General features: G+C 40.9%; 2 protein-coding genes across 12 annotated transcripts in view; one reads left to right on the forward strand and one right to left on the reverse strand.

Annotated features, from left to right (window-relative positions):
• Nucleotides 1-13152, reverse strand: part of RASSF8 (Ras association domain family member 8) — a 125212-nt gene extending 112060 nt beyond the window's left edge. For 2 of the 5 annotated variants that reach the window (XM_027592038.2, XM_027592037.2), the window contains exon 1: nt 13018-13152. The gene's annotated coding sequence lies outside the window, so the exon portion shown is untranslated. The remainder of the gene's footprint in view (nt 1-13017) is intronic. The other 3 variants (XM_027592043.2, XM_027592041.2, XM_027592040.2) reach the window with 3 other exon arrangements.
• LMNTD1 (lamin tail domain containing 1) overlaps nt 12806-25087 on the forward strand; it is a 496795-nt gene continuing 484513 nt past the window's right edge. For 3 of the 7 annotated variants that reach the window (XM_027592014.2, XM_027592025.2, XM_027592016.2), the window contains exon 1: nt 13517-14074. The gene's annotated coding sequence lies outside the window, so the exon portion shown is untranslated. Of the gene's footprint in view, nt 12901-13149; nt 13241-13516; nt 14075-25087 lie in introns of those variants that run through there. The other 4 variants (XM_027592020.2, XM_027592017.2, XM_027592019.2 and 1 more) reach the window with 4 other exon arrangements.

A 25087-nucleotide genomic window follows, 5' to 3' on the forward strand; every position in this document is an offset into this window, starting at 1 on the left:
AATCCAGGGAGAATCAGACAAGTTCCTGCCATCAAAGAGCTTATAGTTGATGTATAATTAAATACGGATCCCACTTTCAAGGAGACCCAGAATCTAGCATAAAACACATCCTGACTTCCCTACTCCTGAGCTTTCAAATCACAACTGCCAAGATGTTGGTCCCAGAGCCAAACTCTGAAAACTCTGCCTTGGGTGGGTGCCTTCATGTTCATTAGTCTGTAGACCAATGTGTTTGCTATATTTAAAATATGTTTTGAAGTATTTTACAAACATTATTAACCCCATTGTTATCTGATAATGGGAAAGTACAGTACATGCCTAATGTGCTAATAAAAAAGACACAAAATTATGATAGAAACAAAAGGAGTGCTAATAAAAATAGTTGAGAGTCGTGAAAAATATTTTTTTTTCCTTTTACATATGGAATGAAGACTGGGAAGAAACCTAAAGGGCAAAGGATGAATGGGGCGGAGGGTGAAAAAGGCTAACCTATGCCTATTAAAACCTAACAGTAATAATCAGCCATAATAGAGAAGACAGATTTTTAGAAGTTTTTCCATTTTGAATGTATAACAGGGTGATCAGTGCTAAAGGTGGAAACTTGGCCTAATGTTGTTAGTTCAGGAGGCCAGGAAGTTGTTCTAGAACACAAAGGGTGAACAGAACCAAGACTGAGCCCACCAAGGCTCCTGTAATTCAAGAGGTAAGAAGGGAAGTTGGATTCCAAGGGCTACTAAGGGGCTCCCCAGGGGCTCCAAAGAGACCATGAAGGAGCCATCTGCCTCAAGAGATTTTTAATGTAGACAAAGCTACTCCACTTTAGAAAAAGATGCCCCACTGAACATCCAGCAGCAAGGGCATAACTGGGTTATAAAGCTTCAAAGGACCAACTTACACTCCTTGAACTGCACTGGGGGACTGCAAGCTTAAAGTCTTCTTAGTCACTTTGAACCTGTGAACAAATGAGCTTAAGAAGAGCCTCTCAGAAGTTCATCTGTTTGAAATAGAGAGCTTCTGAAATTACAATGCAAAGAAAGAGAAACGGGCATGCATATGATATATAAAGAAAAGTAAGATGGACGTCTAAGGGAGTGAGCACCTCCTTCAGGAAGAGAGGATATCCAGGCTGGGTTTTAAAGGTACAGAGTATGGGTAAGAGAGAGGTTGAACTATTTTTTTTCATGTGATCAAATAGCATATTTAGATGTTTCAGCATCAATGCATAAAAGAGCTTACTAACTTAAGTAAGTAAATTACCTGTGCTACAGGATAGGACAGAAGGACAGGTGAGGGAGGAGAGCTGGAGGGCAGCCAAGCAGGGAGGCAGGACAGCCACCTGGCCAGTCCAGGACAGGGGACTAATGCCAGATTTCACAGGTCTTGTATGCTATAACAAGAGTCTGAATTCAACCCTGCAGGCATTGACAAAGCTGAGTTTTTAGCAAGTTGGTAACACGGTGAAATTTCTGTATCCAAGCACTCATCTGCTGATACGTGGAAGATGGGTCTCAGGCGGAAAGACCAGTGAGGCGGCCAACAGTCTAAATGAGAGATGCTCAATTAGAGTAGTTAATGAAGGGGAAACAGGAAAAATTTCCTCAGCTGTCCAGGAGGTAAAATCAGAAGAACTAGATGAATTAGTCAAGGTGAGGTGGCATAGGAAAGGCAAGATTAAGAACAAGGTGGATGATGGTGCCACAAACCCAGGTGGGAAATATAGGAAGAAGTTTGGAGACATGTTAATCCTGAGGAACTGCTGCATGGTTCAGCAGAGAAGGGTCTAGAAGGCAGAGCACAGAACACAACAGGAACAGATTTGAAAGTCCATCACTACATAGGCCAGAATAAAAACAATGAAAGTGGGTGAGACCACTCAGAACAAGAGTTCTTAACATTCTTAGGTTATCGGTCCTTTTGAGAACCTGATGAAAATTCTCACCTCCTCCCCGCCTCACCAAAATACACATAAACAAACATTTTGGAAAAAAACACCAGGCAGCTTACAAGCCCCCTGCTACCCACACAGGACCACAGGTTAAGAAATCCTAGGCCTGGGGACTAGGGGAGGGAGGTGGGAAGAAGGTCTAAAGCAGCATGTCTCAACAAAGATGTTACTGGCAAATTGCACGGGATATGTCTTCACCGTGCAGAATGCTGAGCACCCGGGCCCAGCCCCTGCCCACTGAACATAAGAAATACCCACAGCCTAGTCTCTGTGACAGCCAAAAAAGGCCCCCACATATTTCCAAATACTACTACCCTGTTTGAGAACCCCTGGTCAAAAGGGAGAAAAGGAAGCAGCAAAGAAAACTGAGCCAGAAAGATCAGAGATGGCAGGAAAAGCAGATCTACTCCTCAACCAATAAGTCATCCTTATTTCCAAAACACACCCATGATATGACCCTTTTCCCTACCTTTACCACTAGCACCTCAACTAAGCCATCCCTTGAATGAATTATTGCAATCATCTCCTAATTGGTTTTCCTACTTCTTTTTTTTTTCTTTCTTAAGTTACCATGTTATATATTACATTCCTGGATGTATGTACCTTATAAGCACAAGTTTGTACCTTCTGACCCCCTTCACCCATTTCAACCACCCCCACTCCCCACCTCTGGCAACCACAAATCTGTTCTCTGTATCTATGACTTGGGTGTTTTGTTCTGTTTTTAGATTGCACATGTATATGGGATCATACAGTATTTGTTTTTCTCTGTTTATTTCACTTAGCATAATGCTTTCAAGATCTGTCCATGTTGTCACAAATGGCAAAATTTCCTTTCTTCTGGCTGAATCATATTCCATTGCATGTATATGCTACATTTTCTTTATCCATTCATCAACGGATGCCCACGTTGTTTCCATGACTTGGCTTTCTGCTATTCTTAATTTCTCTTGACAAGCCCCTTCCACATGGCAGCAAAGTGAGTCTCCTTAATTTTACTAATTGTATTTAATGAGCATTTTTATAATACTATCTGCCATGCTCTTTTTTTTTTTTACAAATATTAATTCATTTCATCCTCATAACAACACTGTGAGATGGGTATCATTCCTATTCCCATTTTACCCATGAGGCACAGAGACGTTACAGAACTACTACAAGGCCACAGAGCCAGTAAGTGTAGGGCTGGGATTTTAATTTAGGCACCTGGCTCCACGGTTCACACTCTTGCCTACTACTCCATGCTTCCCTCCAACTCATCCATTCCTCTGTTCAAGATCCTCAACTGTCTTCTCACTCAAGAGTAAAAACCAAGATCCCGGTCATAGACAGTAAGTGCCTGGTATATGGGCCCCCCTACCTCCTCCACCTTGTCTCCTGCTGCTATCCCCTGCCCTCCCCCTACTCCAAAGCCTCACTGATATGATATGGGCACAACTGCATGCACCTGCTTCAGTGCCTCTGTACTCACTCTCTCCTCTATCTGGAGTGTTCTTCCTCCAGATAGCTGCAGAGTTATTTCCTTCGCTTCATTAAGTTTTCTACTCAAATGTGCTCTCATGAGTAAGGACTTCCTGCCCATTTAATATCAAATAACACCTCTACTCCCATCCCCACCATTTTCAATTTCTCCAACTTGTTATAATTTTTCCCTCTGATTCATTTATCATCCTGTAAAACATGTAAAATGACTCATTCATTATCTAACTACCTCCAATAGAGTATACTTTCTATGAGGGCAGTTTTGTGTGTTTTGTTCTCTGTTATAACTCCCTGCGTGGAAGGTCATACAGTTCATTTCTGAATGAATGAATGAACAAAAAAAAAAGAGTGTTGACAAGGAAACCAAGAAGTCTGAAGACAGAGGGAGATGGCTCAACAGTGTAAACATACAACAAAAAGCTGCTGTTATATCAGAGGTAACAAGTTTCCATTTATTTTGGCAATTAAGAAATTGGTGTCTGTGGCAGGAAATGTTTCCAAGAATTGGTACCTGTCTGGGGAGTGAGTTGGTAGGGTAATATAGTAGAACTACTAAGCACAGACAACTCCTGTAAGAAGCTGGTTAAGAAATGAGACAGCTAGAAGGAGTAGCAATGTCAAGAGAGACTTGAGCATATTCTTTCCAGGCTGAAGGTAAGGAGAGAAGAGAAGAGGAGCCTGAAAATCAATAGAGAGAAAGGATTACTAATGGAGAATGGCCTAGCAGATAACCAACTCCAGACTGTGAGGGATGAGGAGGATCATCCATGTTAACTAGCAAACACTCTTCTCTCACACTTGGATGATCTACACTGACCATATTCTCTTCTGAGACCATCAGCCTAGACAGCCTGTGGAGTATCTGTCCTCTCCAAAGAGCACTGGGTCCTCTTCAGACTCCTAGTTCAGACATAAGAAGTATACACAGCTTACTGGAGTTGGAAGGGGAAAGGCACTAACCCTTCACTGAGACATTTCATATGCATTCATTTCCATATATGGACATCTATAAACATCACTTTTATTCCGAAACAGCCCTGAGTGATGAATTAGTAACCCCATTTAAAGGAAACTTGAGAAGGGGTGAGCTTTATAACTACTCCAAGGCTACCAAGGTCCAGCCAGGCTTTTAACTGAAGTGGGCATTCTTTCCAATATATACCACATACCATTACTCAATAATATAATAGGAAAAGAGATCAAAATTAGAAAAATTAAAATGGAAGGTGTGATCTAGGTTGGGAGATTTTCAGAGCGAGAAAACAGAAATAATTTTCACTAACAGTAAAGATAATTAAAATTTAAAGGGGTAAGTTATGCATGTCCCCCCATCACCAGACTTTATTATTATAATACATAGCAAATTACAAAAAGAGAAAGGGAAAAGAAGAAATGTTTGAGTAGAAGAGGTTTACATAAAGGCTACAGTAAGGAAACTAGAAATTTTATTAAACATGACAAAAATACATTCATTGTCAAGTACACGATTTAGTTACTTTTTCTTTAGTTTGTGTTTTCCAGCTGTGAATGTCCCATTGATAAAATAAAAGGAGATACAACAGACAACTCCTTTTCCACAAAGATGCAAAGGCAATTCAGTAGAGAAAGAATAGTCTTTTTCACAATTAGATTTCAATATGCAGAAAACAAACTTCAATCCAAAACTTACTCAATATAAAATATTAACAGGCCAAACACCTTAACAGACACCTTGCCAAAGATATAGATATGGCAAATAAGCATACGAAAAGATGCCCCACATCATATGTCATCAGGGAAATATAACAACAATGAGATATCACTACACACCTATTAGAATGGTCAAAATACAAGATACTGACAACACCAAATGCTGATAAGGACGTGAAGGAACAGGAACTCTCATTCATTGCTGGTGCAAATGCAAAATGGTACTCTTTGGAAAAGTCCTTTGGAAGACAGTGTGATTTCTTACAAAACTAAACATACTCTTACCATATGACCCTGCAATTGTGCTCCTCTGTATTTATCCAAAGGAACTGAAAACTTATATCCATACAGAAATCTGCACATGGATGCTTACTGCAGCTTTATTTATAATTGCCAAAACTTGGAAGCAGACATGTCCTTCAGTAGGTGAATGGATAAACAGACTGTGGTATATCCAGATAATGGAATATTATTCAGGGCTAAAATGAGCTATCAAGCTATGAAAAGATATGGAGGAAACATAAATGCATATTAGTAAGTAAAAGAGCCAATCTGAAAAGGCTACATACCATATGATTCCAACTCTATGACATTCAAGAAAAGGCAAAATTACAGAGATAGTAAAAACATTAGTGGTTGCCTGGCGTTAGTTGAGAGGGAGAGATGAATAGGCAGAGCACAGAGGATTTTTTAGGGCAGTGCAACTACTCAATGATGCCATAATGATGGATACGTGTCATTATACATTTGCCCAAACACATAGTACTTAGAACACCAAGAGTGAACCCTAATGTAAACGAAACCATGGACTTTGGGTGATAATGATTATGTCAATGTAGGTTCAACTGCAACAAATGTACCATTCTGGTGGGGAATGCTGATAATGGAGGAGGGAATACAGGTGTGGGGGCAGGGAGTATATGGGAAATCTCTGTACCTTCAGTGTAGTTTTGTTGTGAACCTTAGATTGCTCTAAAAAATAAAGTCTATTTTAAAAAGATAACTTGAAATAGATCATAGACTTCAACGTAAAATGTAACACCATAAAACTTCTAGGAAAAAAAACAGAAAATTTCTAGAAGAAAATCTCTGTGACCTTAGCTTAGGCAAAGGTTTTCTTAAAAAGGACATCAAAAGCACAATGCATAAGAGAAGAAAATCATTAGCTGGACTTCATCAAAATTAGAAACCTCTTATCTTCAAAATCACTGTGAAAATGAAAGAAGCCATAAACTGGAAGAAAATCTTTATACAGCATATATCTGATGAAGGACTTACCCAAAATATATAAAGAACTCTCAAAATTCAATAATAAGAAAACAATCAACCCGATAAAAATGTGAGCAAAAGACTTGAACAGACCACCAAAGAAGATATAAAGATAGCAAAAAATACATCAAAAGATACTCAACACCATGGTCATTAGGGAAATGCAAATTAAAATCAAAATGAAATATTGCTCATGACTAAAATGAAAAAGACTAATAAAAAAATGAAAAAGAAAGACCAATCATACTAAGTGTTGGCAAGAATGTGAAGGAATCATCATGCTTATAAATTGCTGGTAGCAGAGTAAAATGATACCACTTTGGAAACAGTTTGGCAATTTCTGAAAAAGCTAAACATAGATCTACCATGATCCTGCCATTCTACTCCTAGGTTCTTACCCAAGACTAATGAAGGCATATGTCCATTCAAGGGTGATATGCACATGTTCACAGCAGCTTTTAATAGACAAAAATTAGAAACAACTCAAATGTCCATCAACAGGTACATACATAAATTGTCGTATAGCCGTACAATGGAACACTATTCAGCAATGAGAAGAAGTGAACTATTGTTGCATATATCAACATAAATGTATCTCCAAATAATTATTCTGAGTGAAAGAAGCCAGACCAAAAAAAAACTATATACTACACGATTCCATTCATTTAAATTCTGGAAAATGCAAACTACTCTGCGGAGACAGAAGCAAAGCTTCTGGGGGGAGGGGATGATGGACAGGCAAGGGATTGCAAATGGGACTGGAGAAACTTGGGGAGGGTGATGTATATTTTCACTATCTTGATTGTGGTGATGATTTCATATTCATATATGTAGGTCAGAAGCTTATCCAACTGTACACTTAAATGTGTGCAGTTCATTGCATGTCAGTAGCTGTTTATCTCAGTTTTCCTCAGTAAAGATATTTTTAAAAAACGAAATAGAAAAGCAAATCATTATATACTAAAAGAAAATAAAATATAGCTCAAGTAAACTATTTTAGGCTTCCTGACATCTAATGGCATCAAATATTAGAACCTGTTTCAGAAATGACCAAATTTTACATTAAACACTGCAAATTATTCCCAACCTATCTTTGATAGTATTTCTATGTAGGGTTTCAGAAATTATAAATCTGTTCAAATATTTTAAGCAAAAATTAGAGTGATATTTTACTTTTCTGTCCAATACCTACCCATTAAGAGAACTCTAATTTTTTTCAATCTATGTGCTTCTTTCTGAAGAATAATTTTAAGTGATTTTCCAATAATAAAATTGCTATAAAGATAAACCTGATATAGCCAGGGGCCAGTGACAGTTAACAAGTGACAAAATATATCACCCACATGAATAAAACTGGTAGAAAATTATTACAATTCTCCTCTTGTTACAACCTGTACTCATATCCGATTTCTTATCAAAACAAAGAGTTAAAACACATGCTACTGAGTAAGAAAATATTTTTCTTGATGCATAAAACTTGGACAGCACTGGAGTTAATTGTAATGAGCTTTGGGATATATTTGAATGTGGCAAAAAAAAACACTACCAAAAATAAGACTTCTAAATCCTATAGCAAGGCTGTGAAATAAATAGGTAATAGATATTATTGGTGCTATAAAACCCCAGGCAACTTGTTCAAGGTCACCCAAAGTAACCAAGTAAGCATGTATACATGAGGGAAAAAAATAACAGGTTTTAAACAATAACTTTTTTCTCCTCCTACCAGCTACAGTGGTAGCTATTCACGGTGCAAATGTCCTGGGGCACAGAGACCTACCTCAAAGACAAATCAAAGGGCATGCCCCTCTCTGGCCCCAGTTCCAATATTTTTAGACAAGTAAAATCAGGTTTAAATGAATAAAAAGCTAAGGTAATGGGTTGGGCTAGAGAGGGCTTCTCTATCTTGTCAGGCCTTCCCAACTAGAAAATAAAGAGTGGGTAAATGGGGGAACAACAAGAACAATTTTCTTGAGTAAAGCAAATGTATGAAAAGCTTAAGGTTCCTTTTTATGATTTTAATCAGGTGAACTACTCGTTCTTCTTTTGTGAAAGCACTTAGCCCAGAGCTTGGCACATAACAAGGACTTAAAAATGCTTTTTTAATTTTCCCTGCTCTCCCAACCCAAGGGCATCCAGGTTTTTGCTGACAAAAACTCAGAGTCCAGACCACTTATGAAGCATAGCATTCAGGAGAAACCCAGAGGTTAAGTGCAAACCAATAAATCATGAAAGAACTAGAATCAACTCCTAAATTCTCTGTATACCTTATGACCTACAAAATACAAAACTAGAAAGGAACTGGAATTATACTCTAAGGGTAAAAGGGAAAATTCTAAAATGAAACTGAAGTCCTAAGAACCGAAAGAAAATGTGGGTGATTATGTAAGAATGAGAGACTAGAAATAATAAGAAGAACATAAATACTTTAGAGCTATAGTGCATCAAACTCATAATTTGTAAAGAGCAACCACATGACAAAAATACTCAAAGCTTGAAGCCTTCCTTGGTCTTGGAATGTCATGAGACTTTTTTGGCTAAAAGAAGGAATGCTTTAGTGAGAGAAGGAAAAAGAATTTCCAGACCTCTAGGTGGCTCCAATTTTTAAACAACTACTCAGCTACCTTAACTAAATGTTCAAATGATATCTAGTTATTTATGCAAGTCACATCAACAACTGGACAGTACTAAACATCCTTAGAGCTATAACTCTCATTTCTCTACTAGTTTTCTCTATCTTCCTTTGAAGTGTGGCACTGAGTGATCAACAGCTGCTGACTAATGTATCATATGACATGTGTAAAATAATATGACATAGTAAGATTTCTTTCAGTAATCCTGTGCTGATAAAAAAAAAGCATAATTACTTTAATGATCTACTTAGAAAAAGGATTATCTACAAAAGAAAATCACAACGGTAACACTAATTTAAAAGGTATCTCAATTTATTACTCTGAATTTTCCACAGAGCCCAAATGCATTAATTTTGCCTAGTATCTGCAAAGGCTGTTTCATATTACATATAACACCAGCAAGGAAGAAAAACAGGAGAGTGTCAGTCCGGCTTTTCTGTTATGAAAAGCAGATTAAACAGTGATAAAGAAGGCAATCAAGATACAAATACAAAGCTAATGTTATTATCTTATTCATTACAATAATAACCATTTATTGAGCACCTACTAAATGTATCAGGCACTGAGTATAGACTAGTGAATAAACCAGGCATTATTTCTGCCCTGGAAAGGCAAGAGATAAACATTAGTTAAATAATACATAATTATAAGTTATGACAAACATTAAAAAGGAAAGATGATTGTGCTATGAGGGAGAAAATAAAGGGATTCTAAGTTACATGATGAGAAGGGTGATAAGACATTTATAAAGAGGGTATCTGAATTCGTACCCAAGGATGACAAATTACTCAAGGAGATGGTCCTAAAATAGAGACCAATAGCATGAGCAAGAGCCCTGAAGTGAGTCTGCTGGAGAACTGGACAATGTGGCTGGCAAAGGATGAAGATGGGGGGGTAGTGGCCAAATCATGCAGGACCTTATAGGTATGTATGTTGAAGACTTCATATTTTATCTGGAGAAATAAATGTGTTTCCTAAGAGCTTTGAAGACTTTAAACATCAAGTGACTTTTTTTTCTTTTTAGGCTGCTGGTGGGAAAAGGGACTGGAAGGGGTACAGCGTATGTGCAAAAGGCAATGCAGAAAGATAATGGTGGCTTCAAGTAGAATGGAAGCATAGTGGAGGCTGAAAATCAAATAGATTTGAAAGAGATTTTTCCATAAAAGTAGATAAGGTGGGGGGAGGTTGGAAGGGGTGAAAGAACAGAAGAGAGAATGAAGGATAAACTCCAGCCTTCTGGCCTGAGCCACATGTTGGATGGATGAGATGAAAAACAGAGGAGGAACTGTTTGAAAGCTTGGGTAATCAAGAGCTCAGTTCTGGACAAGTGTGAGATAATGCCATTTATTGGCTACGATGTACAAGGCACTATATTAGATATTCTACTTGTCACAGAATCCCTTTTTAGTAGCGGTATCCCCATTTAACAGAAAGCAAACTGTAGATCATGATGTTGAAGTTGCATGACGAACTCATTCAGTTCAAAGTGACAAAGTCACATCTGCCATCCAAGTCTGGTTGGCTGGCTGTGGGGTAAGCATTCTTTCCACAATACACAGTTCTTACAAACTATTTCTACACTTTGCATTTTGAAATCTATTTAGGGTTGGAGCAAGCTAGCACCCAAGAAGAGTAAACAGGTGATACCTTATTTTTTAAATCCAAATTCTCAGATTTATTTTGCATACTGTTTTCCTTTACCACTCCCAACCCCACTCCACTTCTATCTGCAGAGTTTTGCAATGTTTCGAACTCTAGCAAGGTATCTAGGACCTTACTGTTTTACAATAAAGGAGCAAAGCCACGATGCCAGGAATGAACCATGATGAAAAAAGCAGCAATACCCAGCAGCAAACAATATTTTTACTCTCAAGCCATACATACATCAACATAAGATAGATCAAGCAGCAAACAATATTTTTACTCTCAAGCCATACATACATCCACATAAGACAGATCAACTGAGCAAGAAATTCTGAAAAATTATTTCTCAAAAATGGCGAAGGTGTTCAAGTCCAAAATTAATGCAAGCCACCCAGTACAGAAGGCTACAAAAGCTAAGAATTGCGATTCCCATTAAAAAACCAAAACCTTAAAAGAACAGAATGTTAGGCAAAAAGAAATGATACCACAACTGTATAGAATTTAATATCTGCAATTCCCAAATATCTTAACCAAATGCCAAATTCAGTAAACATGCAAGCTAAATACCTAAACATTCTCTCGGCTTTTTAAAAGCTTTTCCCTGCAGCACAATGACACTTTAGCAAACTGAAATGCCTTTCCTATCTGCAGAGTCTCATGATTTTCTCCCTCTCTGGGCTGATGTCCCCCTCAGCTATTGAAGCCCAGAAATTAGGCTTGATTAATGAACCTAGAAAGAACTCAACCTATTACTAACAATTGTGTCTATTATTGAAAGTACCAGCTTGAGGCTCTTAAAAGGGGAGAAAATGAGGAAGGGGGAGATTTTTGAAAGGTTTTATCACCTACATTACAAATTATATTTTGGTGGGTCTGATCCTTCAACAAAATAATCAAATTACATTCAGTGTTCTTAAAGTAGGGTATGGCCATATGCAATTTTCACGGTTTTTTGGGAGAGTATGCCATGGAGATAAATAAAAAGTAGCATTAATATGCCCACTAAAAGATAAACACTCACACAAACCACCCTCCAAAATGATAGTACTACTGTGTCCTTCCTCCTGTTTCTTGTGTCCACCTGGCACCTCTCCCTGCAGAGAGGTCTAGCTGGCATTCACTACTGCCTCACCCAGGCAAAGGACGGGATGCTGAAAATCCATTAAGAAAGCTTCCCATTTTCTATTCCTTCATAACAGGATGGCCAACTCCTGGCAACCCAAAGATGAAAAACTGAAAAAAAAAAGGGGGGGGGGGAAACTACCTGAGGCCTTCTACCAGAATAAGTGGTTAATCCAATCGGCAGAAGAGCAGAGATCTGTACATATTTAAAGGTCCTTTCTGGTGACACAACGGGTCTAATGAGGAATTGCTGAGCCACATCATACTGGAAAATCCGTAAATGTTTCTCCTCGCTGTTACCAGGCTGGAAGAATTTTTTTTTTTTTTTTTTTTTAATACAAGGTTTTGATGTACTGACACAGCTAACCTGATGGGTTTAAGTCAGCTAGGAAATGTGCCCTGCATCTATTTCCCTTCTAAATCCCTAAAGATCAGAGGCAATACTGACCCGTAATTACGTTCAACGCTTGCACTGCTCAAGATGCCATTTGATGTTGAAAAAGTAGTGGTTTAGCAACACCAGGCGGCTCTACGATGCTAAAATAACGCAACACTCGATTACGAACCCAGGTACTCGGCTTGTAAGCTCCAGTGCCGCACAAGGACCCACATTCAAAGCTCACGTCCCTTCAGGCTGAAGCTTATTAAGCCTTCCGCGATGTACCCTCGCAAAGTTTCTAGTCTGCAAAACGGAATTACTTTGAAAGTCCCTTCTTTTGGACTCCCCTCCCCAGACGGGTTGGCGGCAAAGGGAAACAGGGACAGAGGATGATGGTTAAGCGTTCAAACAAAATTTTAAAACCTAAAAACCAGTCGTGTTTTCAGAGGAGAGACGTTCACCAAACCGCCACGCGGCAAGCGAGCATCCGATTTTCATTTGGAGAGACAAATATTAAAGAAGCTATACATACGGTTCCCTGGCCAACAAAAGTGGCCTCTAAACTCCCCTGCCAAGGACACTGGGAGGAAACCGAGAAGCAGGGCACAAGCCTGTACTTCTCAAGCAGAGGCGCGTGTGTGCGGCGGGGAGAACGCGCAAAGGCGAACCCAACCGGGAAAGGTGAACCGGAGGAACAGGGAGCCCGAGGCCGGAGGGCAGAACCGGCGAAGAAACCCAAGGTGTCGACAGAGGGGCGAGCGGGCGGGGAAGGGGGAGCCCGGAGGCTCCAGGAGGAGGAGGGAAGGGTCCCAAACGCTGCCCAGAAATCGCGGCGGCCGAGTAAAGTTAATACTTACTCAGTTTCGCAACTGCGCCGCCCCCGGCAGTCCGCCTGGCGGGGCCGGCCGGAGCGCTGGGGACGCGGCGGCGTCCGAAGCTCGGCGGCCGCCCAGCGCCTGTCCCGGCCGCGCCGCCCGTCGCGCCTCCCTCCGCCGCACTCGGCGGGCCGCGCGCCCCGCACTGGCGGGAGGCCCTGGCTCCCGGCGCGCCCTCTCCGCGCACCTCCCCGCCGGCGCTAAGGTGAGTGCGGACGCCCCTGGTGGGGCTGCCGCGGTGTGCTAGCGCGCGGGCAGCCTCTGCGCCGCCCGCAGGAGCCGCCCCCAGCGTCGTCGCCGCGGCCGCAGGCGGTCAAGCGAGGCTCGGCCAGGAGCGGGGCGGCGGGCGCTGTGCCGGACGGCGGAGTTGGCGGCCGGCTCGCTCCCGCGGCCGGTGCCTCTGGGCTGGGGGCCGGGCCGGGCTCGGGCGGCCGGGCGGCTCCGCCCCTTCGCCGGGCCGCGGGCAGAGCGCGCGAGAGGAGCGGCGCGGGGGCGCCCCCCTCGGCCGGGCGCTCGGGTTACAGCCGCGGCTCCCCGGCTTCCCCGCCCGCGCCCCGCCGGTTCGCCGGCGCCGTGAGAGATATTGTAACGGAACTGGGACGCCAGCGCTGCATTGTGGGAGCTTTTAAAGCGGCGGGGAACGTGGCCCGCCCGCTCGGGCCCACCGGGCCAAGCTCACCCCGGCGCCCCTAGCACGGCCCCGCCGCCGCTCGTACCACCACACACCCAACACCGCCGAGGCCTGTGGACCGGGAAGCCCGAAGTGGTGAGGTGACCGGTGCCTACTGACTCTCACAGGAGCACAGGCTTCCATAGCCCGGGGTGAGACTTGTAAAACTGCCCTCTACGGTCATCCCGGAAAGTAGGAGGCTTTTTCTGCAGACCCTTAAAAAAGAAAAAGAAAAAGAAAGCCCTTCCATCCCCCAAGAACTGGGTTTGAATTGCTTTTCCTCTGGAGTGGCAGTGATTCAGCGACCCCCTTCTCAGCAGCAGGCAGTGACAGAGACAGGAGACGAAAAACACAGCGAATGAATCAGACGTGAGTAACCAAGTTTAGAAAGAGCTGGGCTCAGAGTCAGAAAACTGCCTTCTCTCCCCAACCCCCACCCCCAAATACAGCAAACGGTCGAGGAAGAAAACCCGTGCTTTCATCTGGAAACGCAGATACGTATATTGTTCTCCCTCTTCCACCCCCCCCTTTTTTTAAATGGCACGTAATTACTCTAGCCACTGGACAAAATTCGGCCTTTGGTCCAGGCTTGTGCTCACACATGCCCACAACTCAGCAGCAGCTATTAATTTGGAGGAAGATGGAGTGAAGATAGTGGATGAGATACAAGAAAACATTCCAATTATAAAATGCCCCTTTTAATTCTGCACTGTTTTTTTTTTTAATCAAAACAGGGATATTAAATCTGAAGCAAACTTGTTACAGCTCATCTTACTGAGGACCTGATTTGTTTTGTTTTGAGTTTGTGTTTGTAGGCCTTTTGTTTCTTCCTCTTGTTTTTTGACCTTTCTGGAGTTATTGCACAGCTCATTAGTTCCTTTAAGTTCTCGGTGAACTGAGGAGAGACAGAGATACTAAGACTCAAATTTGGCTGATTAAGGTTTGGAGGATTTGAGGACAAAAATGAGTTCTCTATGATTCAAATGCAAAACCTGGGGGAATTTTATTTAAGGTGATTCTGTGGGGCATGGATCCTCTTCTCAGAGGACTTTTCCAGCTTTAATGTTAACATTTCCTAAGCGCTCATTCCCTTGTCAACCTTTCACGCCGCTGAACATCAGTCACCCGCCTAATTGCCAAATCTAATGGAAAAATTTAATCCCCATTTTGTCATGCCCTTTGTGGCGTTTGCCAATTTTGACCTCCCCTTCCTTCTTAGAACTTTCCTCCCTTTTATGTTGTTGCTGTTGTTGATAGTCATCCCTCTTTTGTGGAGGTCTTGAAACAGGAGTGAGTGATAGCTGGCAGGATTGTGGCTCTTGTTAAAACTAGGATTCAGGACCTTACCCAAGGACATATCCTTTAACTTTCTTAGGAGGTAGTGGCAGTAGAAGAACCTTCATCTAGTTTCTGTTGGTCACCAGTAGGGTCTTGACCTCAATTTTATCATGCGTCCAGAGGTGAACAGTGGACTGACTCATGACAACCAGCTTTTGTGTGACTAGCATTTAAATCAGGATGAAATTTACTATGATAGTATAACTATAACCTCTGTTTAGGATAAGCACTTACGAGGATCCAGGTACCTGGTGAGGTATCCCCACCTTCAAACCAGAATGTGTCTTACTGATGGCTGCCAAGGTCAGTGAATTTACCTCTGTCCCGTCCTGAATAAACACAGAAAAATCTCTTCTCTACCTCAACCCCATGTGGTTAATGCATTCTTTCTTCAGTGTATAGTGCAATTTGTTTTAAGCTTTCTTAGCTGTAATCACATCTGTTAAACCTTCCTGAGATCACACCAAATGTCCTTGACAGGACATTTGTCCAATATTGTAAACAACCCTTATTTCTGGTTTCTAATTATATTCCCAGAAGTAACCTAACTAGAATCCGTGAGTATTCATGCATTTCAAGCCCTGTGACATAATCGGATTTGATTTTCAAGAAAACAGTTGGAGAGGGTAGATTCAGAAAACAGGAGAATCCAAGAGAGACTTACGTTGAGAGCTGTGGGAATGAGGGGGTGGAAGACACCATCTAGAGATGTATTACTACACCATTGCTAACTGTAAAAAAAGTTACCACAAACTTGGTGGCTAAAACCAAGAATGTGTTATCTTACAGTTCTGGAGGTCAGAAATTCTAAAATCAAGGTGTGGGCTGTGTCCCATCTGGAGTCTCTAGGGGAGAATCCATTTCTTTGCTTTTTCTAGCTTCTATGCCACCTGCTTTCCTTGGCTTGTGGCCTCTTCCTCCATCTTTAAGGCCAGTAGTATATCATCTTCAAATCTTTCTCTCTTCTTGGGATCTCTGCTTCATGGTTAGGGGGTGTCTTTTTCTGTAAGGTAGGCAAAGAAAACAGGAATTGATGTAGATACATTTCTAGCTGTATATGTTACAAACTGAACTGATTTGGATTACTTGTGGGAAGAGATGACAGTGTTTTAATTACTAGCCAAATCGTCATAGGGTTAACTTATTTGACTGTAACATTGCTGAAGTGGTATGGTTAGTCCAGCCAGACCTATATTCCTCCGGTGACTCATGGAACTGAAACCCAAGGTGTTAACAGACTAAGAAAACCAGGTTCACATCTGCAGTTTCTGGGGATCAGTCCCTTTCTCTGGAAATCCCCGGCAACTCTTTTTTATGGTGTCCAGTGGAGTCATATTGCCAAGTTTGAGAAATATGTGTCTAGACCAACATTTCCCAAACTGGTCCACCAGGGAACATCATCCTATAAGATGGGATGCCGGGAAGACGGTTGCTCTATGCTTGGATAAGGTCCATGGAACACGGTTGTGACTACAGTTCAGGCCAGCCAAGAAGTTTATCAGTGGGTCAGATCCATCAAGGGCAAAGTGTTGGGAAATTTTTTAATGAGGAAGTCTAAGGGAGAAACAAACATTTTCTCACAACAAATAGGTATGTGTGCTGGCAGGGATAAATTATGGACTTATGACTAAAACTTGTAAGTTTCTTTATCACCTAGCCCTCCTAGCTTTCCTTCTTTTTCTCTACTTCTTTCCCCACTCTGTGCTTCACCCAGACTACTTACAGCTTCATTCCCTCTCAAACGGTGGCTCAGGACCACTTCTCATTCTCTTACCATGTAACCTTGAAATTGCCTGTTACTTTTAGAGCCATCCCCATCCTCCTCTAACCTTACCTCCACCTGCTTCGTAAAGCCAGGGACTATGTTGTATTTATCACAGTATTCCCCATGCCTGATACAGGACCTGGCTCAAACTGGGAGCTCAATTAATATTAGTTGAAATAACAAACAAGTGAGTGACAATATAAATGGAACAAACTAATGTCACTCACCTGTCATACTTGTCTTTGATCTTGTCTGTAATTAATAAACATTTAAAAAAACAATAAGCTATGGTATTGTGCTAGGTTCTTAGATTACAAAAATTAATATGACAAAAATCTTAGCCTTCTGTGAACTCATAGTTCATCTGAGGAAACATGCAAAAAAAGAAAATGAGGCAGGTAATACTAGTTGCCTATCCCGTTTCCTTCCTTCCCTTCTCTCTTAGTAACAAATCTGATTTTGTGCCTAGTGAAAAGTTTCATTTCACAACCTTCCTTGCAGATAGGGGTTACTAAGTATAGGCCATGATATGTGGATGGGAGGTGTTGTACGGGACTCCTTATTTGTATATATTGTGGGGGGGTGTTGCTAGCAGGGCTGACTCAAGACTATTATTGCCTGGAATATAGTTGTGATAGATGGAGTCACAGCCACAATCTTGTGACATCAAGACTACCTGGAAGCCTGAAGTCATATGCTACAATTTGTATAGATGGGGTCATTTAGAGTTAGCCTATCTTACCAAGCCTTCATTTAGTCACTGTTACTGATAAATTTGGAAGGAAAAGGAAAAAAGTCATCTCTCCTCTTCAGTAGATGTGTGTGGAAAGCAAGTAGATATGGTATTCTTTCTCATTCTTAATGAATATCTTGTATGCATACTGAAATAAGATAAAGATCTATAAATATTGTGATTTACTTGACAAACAAAAAAGGGCTTTTTAGAAACAGAGCACAGTTCTCATATCTGTAGGAATTTTTTGTGTCATGATAGTTTCTTCTTTAAAAAAAAAAAAAAGATTAGTTACCAAGTCATAAACTACTCCTTAAAAGACTCTCCAATAGTTTGTTGGGGGGGAGGGTAGGAGGGTGATGTATTTTGTTAAACAATAAAGTACGGTATGGAATGAAAATACAGCATAAACTGTAAATGGGAACTGCAGCAGGCTCTACCAAAAGGAATACTTGCAAATATATTCAGAAACAGGATTTAAAATATGATTGGGTCCTCTTTCAGTAGAAGTTTTTTGAGAGGATAATCCCATGAAAATGAAAAAGTCTTGATTTTTTTATTATAGACTAGAAGAATGGATTTAATCAGCTGAGATTAATTATAGGGGACTCTATATAAGAGGCTATACTAGGATCAGTATATTGGGGGAAAACGGTGAGTGTGGTACCTGGTGTTATGAAGTTGCATTTTTGTAAATACATGAAGTAAAATCTGGTCTGTTTGGCATTCTTCCAACCTGAATGCTATTCACCAATCTCCCTATACTTCTGCAGTACTATAATTGAGGCTTATAGTGATGACCCTGAAATGACTTCTGAATCCTAGCAGAAAAATTAAATTATCTTTTGCTTTGCCTACGTATATTTAATTATATGTTTATTAATTGCAAGCTGGAAATTTTATCTGTTTTATAACACTGCTGGATTAACCAGAACATGCTTATCAGGGACCACAATAGCAGAATTTATAGTTCATGGGAGGAAAAAAAACCCAGAAAGTGATTAAAAATAATTTTTTATTTAAAATTTAAATTTTTTAAAATTTAAAATAAGAATAATTATTACAAAATAATTTAGAATCATCCAGCCACATTTTTAAGAATTGCAACAAATGTATTGGTTAATGATAAATGCTACATAGCTAATTTTTAAAATATGTATATTAATACATGTTCTGTAGTAAGAAAAGTTAGAGTATGAATAAATAAGTCTTCATTTTGGATTTGATAGAATGTGGTCTGTTAGTGTCTGCAAGAGAGCAGATATTAGGTATAGGCCTAGGAATGTTATAAATTAAGTTGGGTTATATGTCCAAATTTGGTTTAGGGTCCTGTTAAGTTGCTCCTTGTTTCATTTTTGTTTTTTTTCCAGAGATGTATTACTCTGGTGACATTAAAGGACCTTTAATAAACATATGGAGTGAACATGTGTCTGAGGTAGGGTTCCCTGGAAGTTGAGCCTGAGACAGGGATTCTGATGCAAGTGACTTATTGGGAGCATGCCTCAGGAGAAGGGGAGGGGAGGTTGCATAGTACAGTGGGGAATAAATAAAGCCAAGTAAGGACATGGTCTCAGCAGGAGACCTGCTTCAGCCTGATTCTGTGGGGAATTCTAAAGCAGAAATTGCACCACAGAGTTGGTCCCTTGGGTCAAGGAGGCTGGCCTTTTGCACCCCCACTGTCAGTAACTCATTGGCTGGGGGTTGGTGGTAACCCCCAAGGCAAGGCACCTTCTGTTCCCCCAAAGGCAAAGGTACTCTCTGAGAGCAGGGCAGCTGCAGTTTGCAACCAACACTCACGGCAGCAAGGGATGCAGGTACCAGTCTGAGAAGAGGATCTGTGCAGGGCACCAGCAACGTCCACTACACATCATGTATAGGTTACAGACCCAGAAAAACCCTTAATGATCCTATAACAACTGAAGCATACCTCTAAAACCACTACAGAGGCCAAACAACATTTATGACCTTGTTTCTAAAGTTGTACTTTCAGAGTACGACTAGGGCTGCAGGAACATATCTCCTCTTCTGGAGATGTACTCTCCCTCTCCTCTCACCTACCTTTTGTGCCAAGCAGTGGTAGCTGGTGGTGGCTTCAGGGACTGAGGCAAGGTGCCCAGCAGGGAAGGAACTCAGGATGCTAGGAAAATTTAGAATCAATTCAGAGAGGCTGGAATGGCACTAGGGGACTCTTGGATTAAGGCTTATATCTGAGGCCAACTTGCCAGTCTCCCCCTTTCTTTTCTTCCACTGGTCCTAGAAACATACTTGCCTGCTTATCTTTCCTTTGTCAATCTCGTTGCTGCTCATCAGCATTTCTTTCTCCCTTGGCATCCTCCAGAGCCCTATTTATCTTTCTTCAAACAGCTTTTCTACCATTCCTTATGTAACAATCAATTTCAGCTTTTCTGACATTTTTGAATAGTTTGACAGCTAAATATGATGGTGGGTGTGGGGAGAGGGAATAGAGTAAAAATCCTTCCCATGCTCTTCCCTTTCCTAGATTTAGCCAATAAGCCAAACCCAACATGGGTACTATGGGTGGGTCTTTGGAAAAAACAGGCCATGTAGTTGATTCACTTGCATTTCAGGGGAGCACCCAGAGGCTGTTCTGGGAGGTTCTCAGTGAAGGGTCTGGGATGCAACGTGGGAGTAAAGAAGGTAGGCAACTCCAGAGGAGATACAGGAGTGGGCAGGTGTTACAGGAGCAGGGACAAGGCAGTGCATACTTGTCCTCTAGCAAACTCAAGGACTTTCCTTCTCTTCCCTCTCCTGTCCCTTCACCCCCAGACCACTGAAGACACCATTTAAGACTAATGGAAGAAATGCTGACAACTGAGAATAGGTCGGTTTGGGGCAGGAGTGGCGAGATACTGGCTACTATAGGCTCTGAAGGAATAGAGGAAAACCATAATTTTTATTTTCTAATCTGGGAAAGGAAGAGACGTTCCCTATACCTTGAAGCTGGGGTAGAAATAAACGATTTCAAGAACTACTGATACTGAAATTGTAAACACCAACACTATGGTTTGAGTTAGAACAACATTCCCTAATATTGTACTCAAATAAGCAGTGGGTTGGGGGTGGCCTCTGGCAGTATAGTCCACGTGAGTGCTGAATGGCACAGTGAAAGGTAGGGGGTGGGCCTGGTTATGACACTGATGTATCCTTATCCCGTGCCTGAACATTTTCCAAGAGACATTTTCCCCCTTCCCTTCCCTCTGGAGATCCCAGTCTTCCTGACCTGTATGGGAAAAGTCAACACATTTAAATACAAGAACTTTAAAAGAACTCGAAGGCCCTTTTCTCAGAGATTTGGCAAGTTGCCGAGACAGATCATGGTTCAAGTCCTGGCTCTGCTTCTTACTACCTGGGTGACCAGCGGCACATTATTCAGCGTCTCCGACCTTAGTTTTCTTATTTCAAAACAAATAAGGGGTGAGAGAGGAGAAGGTAATAGTAGTAGCACAAAAAGAGTGATTATGATTAATTAGAATAGCATGTGTACAGCATTCGGCACAGTGCCTGGTCATGTAAGTGTTATTGTTATTATCTGCAAGCTCTTAGGTGGGAAGATACTTAACGGCAAATCCAATAATTATAATTTTCTGTTTCAAAATACTCTGTGCCAGGCATTGTTCTAAACGCTTCTTGTACATTAACTTTTTAAATTACAACAACTTTATCAGGTAGGCACTATTATTTGACCCATTTTGTAGATTAGGAAGTCAAAGCAGAGAGATATTAAGTACGTTACCCAAGATTCATTATTAGATAGTAGCAAAGCTGGGATTCAAACCAGGAAGTGGGGCTCCAAATCTGTAGTCTTTACCAGTACAGTATGTAGTTAAAGAGTAGGGCAAGAATCAAAAATAGCTGAGAGAATGAAGTGTGGAATTGGCACAAGTTCAAAGTGAAAAGATGACAGTGGCATCACAAATTGAGGTCTGGGTTAAGCAGGTTCCTTTCATCTGTGCTGAGGGTGATGGGTGGGGAGTGAGGAGTGGGCTAGCTCAGCAGTATCAAAGACTCCTCATCATAGACAGTTTGCGTAGCAAAAGAAGTTAAACTATTTTTTAGAAGGATTGGTAAGTTTCCAGGTCGATATATAACGAAATCGGGAAAGTAGCCCACAGACGACCATGACTAAGGTAACCGTGTGCATTTTAAAGGACATGCCTGGTGGTGTGTATCTTTTACTGGATAACAGACCATACTAGTAGATGACCCAGGGAGTGCTAGTTCTTACTGCTTAAATCAGCTTTGTGACCCTGGGCAAGTGCTTTTGCTTTCTGGGACCTCTGAAAGATGGAAGTATGATCTGCCAGTGATTTTTTGAACCCCAGGATTGACTGGTGGATCTGGCTGCCTAGTGGGAGTACCCTTTCCCTCTCCTATTCCCTGTGTACCCCCCATGTGTGTTTATTTCAAGAGGGCTGCATTTCCAGGTGGGACTGCATTGTTCTTATACCAAGGGCTTACAAAATTACCTCCAATGTCACATGTAGATCTAACATTCTGAATATATGAATCATAAATAATTGATGCCATTGAAAGAGAGGAGCCATGGCAGAATAGGCTTGCTTCCATTTCTAGTAATGACCCAAATAGCAGTTCCAAATTCAACTGAAAAATCCAGAAAAAAATTTTTAGGTAAGGCTTTAAAATAGATTTGCACCAGGAACATAATATCAAGTGAATGTAATTCTATTATATATTTTTTACTTTATTCTGTGACTTCACTCTTAACATTCAATTTATATATTAATTTGTGAGCACTGGTTTTCAAAAAAGTCATTATCCTGTGAGGTCTATGAACCAGTAGAGCTTTACAACAAATAATTGAACAAAGAGTGGACACCCTAAGAAGAAATAGCCTCCTGTTACTTGTTGCCTTTAAAACTGGGAAGTCCATCTACTAATAGGGGTCATGACAGTGTGTCAAACTGAAGGGAAACTGCACAATACTCCAGTGATTCTAGATGGAAGTAGGTAATCAATTCAGCTTTGGGTAGTTTCAGAGAGTAAATCAAGAAAAGGAAATCTTTCTTCTCCTCAGGGCAGAGACATTTTTTGTTTTGTGTTTTAATTTTAGCACCTTATGTTCCCTAAGGAAGTGTTGGTTAAAACAAAAACTATGTACTAGAACCCAAGTGTCAGAAATTAATCAAAGATGGAGTAGCACTTCAGTCTCCCGTCTCTTGTATAAAAGACTAATCATGATTGTACTATGGGGGTCTTTGTAGGCAAGGGCTCCTAGTCCTGCCTGGTCATTTTATACAGGAGCAAATGAGGGGGTTGTTAGGGAAAAAAATCAAGGTAAAAAAAGCAAAACAAGCAAGACAAAACTAAATATGGGAGTTAAAATTCCAGACCTTGGCAATCAACACCCATGCCTGGGTGCTGTGCAGAAAAAGGAAACCAGGGGAGACGGGATGGCATCATCATTAAAGGCAGGTGATTTTAATTACTGTCTTTCTAGTAGGCTGAAATTGGGAAAGGAAATGGTGATTTGGAGGAAGAAATACTTTGCACGTAATTATTTTACTGTGAGAGCTCAAGGACATCCTTAGGATATATTTTAGAGACAGTGCAGAAATCACATGAATGATTAAAATTCAAATTTCTAAGATTGAGAGAAAGTAGACTATAGGTAAATGATTTTCTAATTTAATATAGGCAGGAAAGAAGATGCATTGGGAAGTAACAGGTTTGGAAGAGGTTTGAAAGGCTTCAGTCCTGGGTTATAATCCTCCTAGGGCACGGACCACATCTTGGAGTTCTTTTCTCTACTTTCAAACCTACTCTACACCAGCCAGTTTAGTAGTTACTATATATATAAGAGGCACCTGAGTGAGTCTTTTTGTTAGATAAATTAATGCACTTTTCAGAGCTTTCTTCAGAGAGCCTGAGTGAGGACAGTTATAAAAAGGATAGAATATTTGAGAACGAAGTATATTGAAGTCTTTAATTGCTGTTAGTTTTAACCCTTCTTCCTCCTGGCTATCCTAACCCCTCTTGAAGGTGAGAGAACAGAGCACTATAGATGGCTGCAAGCAAACTGACAAGTGTGTGGATTAACATCAGCGTCAGTATGGTGGTGCTGATTTGGGGCAATTTATTTAATGTGTTTGGGTCTCAGTTTCTGCATGTGTAAAAAGGGATGACTGTAATGAGTATTTACCAAATAGAGTGGTTGAATGGTTAACTGTGTGTGGCCTAGAACAGACTGCAGTTCAAGTTCGCTATTATCCTTGATCTTTCTACTGAAACCAGAAGTTTTGGGTTGGAGGCCTGATCTTTCAGTGAGGTACTACCTTTTATATGAGGTCTTATGTTGGGACAAGGATTCAGGTGTGAGGTCAGAAACCTGGTCTCTCAGTGAGAAGTGGGGAAGAGGGAACTTGATGGCCTGGTGAGGATTCAGAAATGAGGACCAATACCAGCTGCGGTTCTTAGCCCCAAGGTGGGTATTAGAAAGAAAAGTTTTTTCCTATACTTGTTTTGTTTTTGGTCCATCCTGCTGATAAACATCCTCACTCAGAACTTATTACTGCACATGAAAATACTGGAAAACCAGGCCCCTGAAATATCATTGCTTTTCTTTTTTTAAATCAGTCTTTTATTTAAAATCTGAGCCCAGACTTGACAATATTGTTGTGAATGAGAGTTCTGTGTGGCAAGGCAGGGGCTGAGCAGGAGAAGGCTTTTCTTGGTGTTGACTGTGAATGCCTGTTTGTTGCTTTGTAAAGTTGGCTTTGGGTAGTCAGGTTGTATAGGAAAATCTTCTTAGGAGTCACATGGCAGCTTTTCAAAAACTCTTTAAAGCTGGGCACAGAACTTCACAGTCTCACCCCCATCTAAGCAGCCTCTAGCAGGAGGAAGCAGAACAGCTGTGAGATATCTGTTCAGGGCAGTATTGCATAGGCATGAAACAGTATGCTCCATCTTTAAGTAATTCAAGACTGCCAATAAAGTTCCCTGTCATGGCACAACTGAAGCTGAAAAAATTTGAATTATAGCCTGTCAAGCTGGAAGGGATTTTAGAGCTCATCTCATCCAATCCCTTCAATTTCCAGTTGAGGAATCAAATCCAGAGATGTCTAGGGACCTGCTCAAGATAATGCAGCTAATTAGGCTCAAAGTTAAGACTCCAGACAGAATACAAACAAACATTTGTATTGAAACCTCACATCATTTCTATCCCTTGTTTTATCAACTTTCATCTCTGCAAAATAGTTAACACAGCAGCAAGCTGGAATAAGAGAAATTTGTGAGCAAAATTGTGCCAACATGTTTAGGATTGTATTAATATTCTCTGAAACCACAAAAAAAAATTGGATTAAATAGTTTGCAGCCAATTTGAGAATCTGTTTATTTTCAAAGTGTGCTTTCATTTTCAGAAGTTAAAGAAATCTTTGTTCCGTGTTCAGGCTTTAAAGGCTGGGCTCTTGATGCCCATGGCAATGGTTCATTGTTGCTGGTGCTACTGTTAGACCAAATACTGCTTCAAAAGCAATTCGAGGCTTGGGCTTTTTAGAGGAGCCCA

Source organism: Zalophus californianus, chromosome 9 (genome assembly GCF_009762305.2).
Source record: "Zalophus californianus isolate mZalCal1 chromosome 9, mZalCal1.pri.v2, whole genome shotgun sequence".
Taxonomy (NCBI): Eukaryota; Metazoa; Chordata; class Mammalia; order Carnivora; family Otariidae; genus Zalophus; species Zalophus californianus.